The following is a 4,486-nucleotide window of genomic DNA, read 5'->3' on the forward strand; positions in this document are numbered from 1 at the left end:
AGCAATGAGAAGACACCTTTCTCTTCTCCTTTGGAGAGGTAGGAGGTCCATATTTGTGGAACTAAACATGTATTTTCAGACCTTTGCAGTCAAAATTTAAATTCACAATTTCAACCCATAAAATGAAAATATACCTTTTCTAAAACCCATTTATTGATATTATTTAATCATAAGTATTACATCAATAGAATATTAGATCCTTCAAATCAAGGAATATTGGATGTTTGTCCTTACATCCCCAAATCTAACATTCTGCCTAGCACATATTATGTACTTAAAAAATACTTTATTGGGTTGAATTCATGAAAGAAAAGGAGTTTCCTACTCATCAATTTTCTCAGGGCCCCTTTTACTTCATTTTTCCTTAGACTGTAGATCAAAGGTTCAACATAGGGAAAGTTACCATGTAGAAAAGATACCACTTGATTCTCATCCACTGTATAGCTGGACTTAAGCATCCTATAAATGAATGTAAGAGTGCCATAGAAAAAAGGGACAGTTATGAGATGAGAGGTGCAAGTTGAGAAAGTTTTGGATCTCCCCTCAGTGGACTTCATCTTTAGAACAGAGAAGAGGATATATATGTAAGAGATTAGAAAAATTAACCCTGTGATCACAACCACTAACCCAGCAGAAGCATTGGAAGAATTTCAGCAAGATCAACTTGGGAGTAGGAAAACTTCCAAAGTGGTGAATAATCACAGAAAAGGTGATTTATCTTATTGGGTCCACAGGATAGATTCAATAAACAATCAATGAATATCCAAGCATTTACACAACCTTCCAAATAGGATGTGATGAGTAACAGAGTACAGAACCTAGCATACATGTTGGTGGAGCAGAGTAAGGGGTTACATATAACCACATACTTATCATAGGCCATCACAGCCAGCAGGAAGAATTCAGTTGTCCCAAAGGTGACTGCAAAACACATTTAGGCCACACAGACTCTAAGAGGGATCAAGGTTATATATGCAAGGAAGTTCTCGAGCATAACAGGTATAATGAATGAAAAATATACAGCATCCATGAAAGTCAAGTTGCTGAGGAAAAGGAAGATTGGGGTGTGAAGATGAGAGTTATTTCTGATCAATATGATTATGTTAAGGTTACTGCATAGACACCCAGAAATATCACAAAGAGGATGACATGAAGGGTTGGCTCATCTGGTAACCCCAAAATAATTCAGTCACAGCAGTGCAGTCATTACCAAACACTGTCTTTGAAAGAATGCCTATGGTGAAGAATTGGAAATTAAGGGGGTGCCCATCAATTGGGGAATGGCTGAACAAGTTGTGGTATATGCATGTTATGGAATACTATTGTGCTATAAGAAACAAGGAGCAGGCAGTCTTCATATTTACCTGGAGAGGCTTAAAAGAACTGATGCTGAGTGAGAAGAGTAGAACCAGGAGAAATTTGTACACAATTACAGACACAACGTATGTGTGATGACCAACTTTGATAGACTAGACTCTTCTCAGCAATGCAGTGATATAAGTCAATCCCAAAAGACCCATGATGGAGAGAAAAATGTACATCCAGAGAAAGAACTAGAAATAACTAAGTTTATATCCAGGTGGAAGCAAAATACCTGATCTTTTTCATTCTTTTATTTGGTTTTATGTCCTCTTTACCATTTTTCATTCCAGCTGGTACAATCCATCCTTATAACCTGACCAATGTATAATGTGAAAGTGAAAAAAAAAGAAAGAAAGAATGCCTATTAGAAAAGGATATTAACATTAAATAAAGAGCTAGTATTTAGATATCCATTTTAATATATTCAGCAAACATTCACTGACCACCAATTAAGTGCCCATCACACTATAATAATCCCATAATTTGACAGAATTAACCATGGCAATGCTTATAGGCAAAGCAGAGATGAACAAATTTTTTTCTTCCAAATTTCTATTCATGGACCAACAATACTATACGATTTGCCCGTTTTGCCACTGTAACAATGTGAAATGGTCCATAAGAGGGAAGAGGATAATTTATTCCCACATAGGAACCCTTCTTAAATACACGCAGAGACTATATCCAATTGTATCAATGTTGTTCTGCAAAGTAACCACCATGATTAATCCCTTCCAAAAAAAAAAAACTGAGTCTACTTTGTGATCCATTACTTCTCAAGGGACCATCTTGCACAAATGAAAATATTATCCATCTCAAGCTAACCATATATGAAGAAAGTTCAGGTTTCCAAGATGACCCTTGTGCTATATAATTTTTTAAAAAAGAGCAGTGATGGGGAATCTGGATTCTAAATCTTCTCATTTTATTTTGCTCCTAGTACTAGGCATTTCTGCAAAAGGCTTTCATTAGATGAGATAGTGGTAGCCTAAAGGACTATGGGAAATTTCCCATAAGGAATTATTATTTCTAGGCAAAACAATGAAAGAACTTATTCAAACTGCTACAATCATATCCTGTTTATGCGCTGCTTCCTTAAATTAGAGAACAGTTGAGTACAAGGTAATGTAGAAAAGCAATTGCAATTTATTGTGCCATAAGATGTGATGAAAATGACTGCTTTGGAGTAATATACAAACACTTTTGTCAACTGACACAGGATTAATTCAGTAGAACTAGAAGAACAATTTATGTAACAACCACAATAATCATGAAGGGGAAACCACTTTGAAAGATTTCAGAACATGGACTAAAATAATGACGAATCATATTTTAAAAGATTGATGAGGAAATAATACCTACCACTTCTTGATGGAAAGGTGATGGTCTAGAGGCACAGAATGAGACATGCATTTTCAAATATGACTGATTTGTTATTTCCCTTGGCTATACAAATCTCTTAGAAGGAATGGAGGGCTTCCAATTTGATTTGGGAAAGGCAGTTATGTGGAGGAAGGGAAAGAACAAAATATTTTTTAAAATACACAAAAGAAAAAGGGAAGTACAGGTAAAGACACAAAGAAATTATTTCCATTCTGTTGAACTTTACACTTATACACAATTTCTTCTAAAAACCAAAAAATATTGAAATGTTTGCTTTTGTTAATCCTTGTTATGTTCCAAATAAAAGAAATTATCCTAAATATTATTTTTCTGGAATGGACTTATTACTCCCAACTCTAAACTGATTTTTCTTCTCTTCTAAGTCCAGTAAGAAAGACTATAAAATATTAAGATACTATTCAGCTCAGAGAAGAACCTAATTAGAACACTTACATATAGGTCTATGATCTAAAACTTTTTTTCTGACTACTGTTGTAATGGAAATGACAGTGAGTAATACCATTAATCATTTAAATAGAGCTTTAATTGTGGAGCATAATTAACTCAGGGACTGCCAGGGGTCATGTACCCAAATCACACAGCCCTGAGCATATGCATCTCAGGGTTTATATAGACAAAAGCCACTACATAAATGTCACCAAGGGGAGCAAGCAGGGAAAATACAGAAACCAAAGGATAGCATTGCTTAACAATTGTTGCCCAGCATTCAGTTTGTTGCCCAACTGGAAAGTTCCGAAATCTATTTCAAGAACTAAACAGAAGCGGGGTGCACACAGACCTCAGGTAGGCCCTGGCAGGTTTACTTGGTAGGTCCACTGCCCAGCTGGGCCCCACTGGGTCCTGAGCAGGTTTCCCAGGCAGCTCTCCTATGATGGGGAGAGATGGGGGATGTTCACAAAATGGGGGGTTACTATAATCCCCACTTCTTTTTGTCAAGATTCAAATCTTTGACTCACAGTTGAACCCTTGATTCACAATTGGTGCCTGGTAGCAGGGTGATGGAGACATTGTCATAGTAGGCAGAAAGCGACTCCTTCAGGGCTGATGCCTAGGTTCCCTTACAAGGGGAAGCTTGAATTCAGTATTGAGAGGTGGGAAAACAAACAAAGGCCTATAGTGGGAGCCAAGCCAAAAAGCAATAAAACTGGATGTGTGGGAGACTTCCTCCAGAATGGCTATACTAACATAATAGGGGGGATGGATGTTCATGCAAAGCCAACAGTTAGGGCCAAGGTCAGGCTGGGAAGTGTTTTGACCTCGAAATATAGAGGTTCCCCCCCAGACCTTCCCTTAGGCCATTGATGCAGAGTGGAAAGTGACAATAGAAATGCACCAGTGGAGAAACCAGGGTGGAGGGTGGACTCATCCATGAGCCCTCTTCTGCCTGGAATGTCCAGAGTACTTGGTCCCCCTTTCTAATAATCTAGGTGTTTTACCCTTAAGAGCATGGGGGAAAGGCACAATAACATTATGAGGAAACACAGGAAATCTTCACTTGAGAAAATCTAGTCCTGGGTCCATCTTCCATTTGTCAGGGGCAGCTAATTTCATGAGAGTGGTGGAGCAGGCAGGGATAGGGTTCACTTTGACTACAGTGGGTGTAAGCATACAGGATCTGATATAGGCAAGGTGGCTCAAACCCTTGTAATCCCTGTAGGAGCTTAATTAAGGAAGAATTAGTAGCCTCAGCTTGTAACTCTTCTCTAATCACTGGGAAGAT

At 37.9% G+C, this 4,486-nt stretch overlaps 1 pseudogene; it reads right to left on the reverse strand.

The window, feature by feature from the left end:
• Positions 1-266: 266 nt before the first annotated feature.
• Positions 267-883, reverse strand: LOC138150072 (olfactory receptor 5P80-like; annotated as a pseudogene).
• Positions 884-4,486: the final 3,603 nt, after the last annotated feature.

Source organism: Petaurus breviceps, unplaced genomic scaffold (assembly GCF_028583685.1).
Source record: "Petaurus breviceps papuanus isolate PSGF00001 unplaced genomic scaffold, PetGlider_PUasm1.0 140, whole genome shotgun sequence".
NCBI lineage: Eukaryota > Metazoa > Chordata > Mammalia > Diprotodontia > Petauridae > Petaurus > Petaurus breviceps.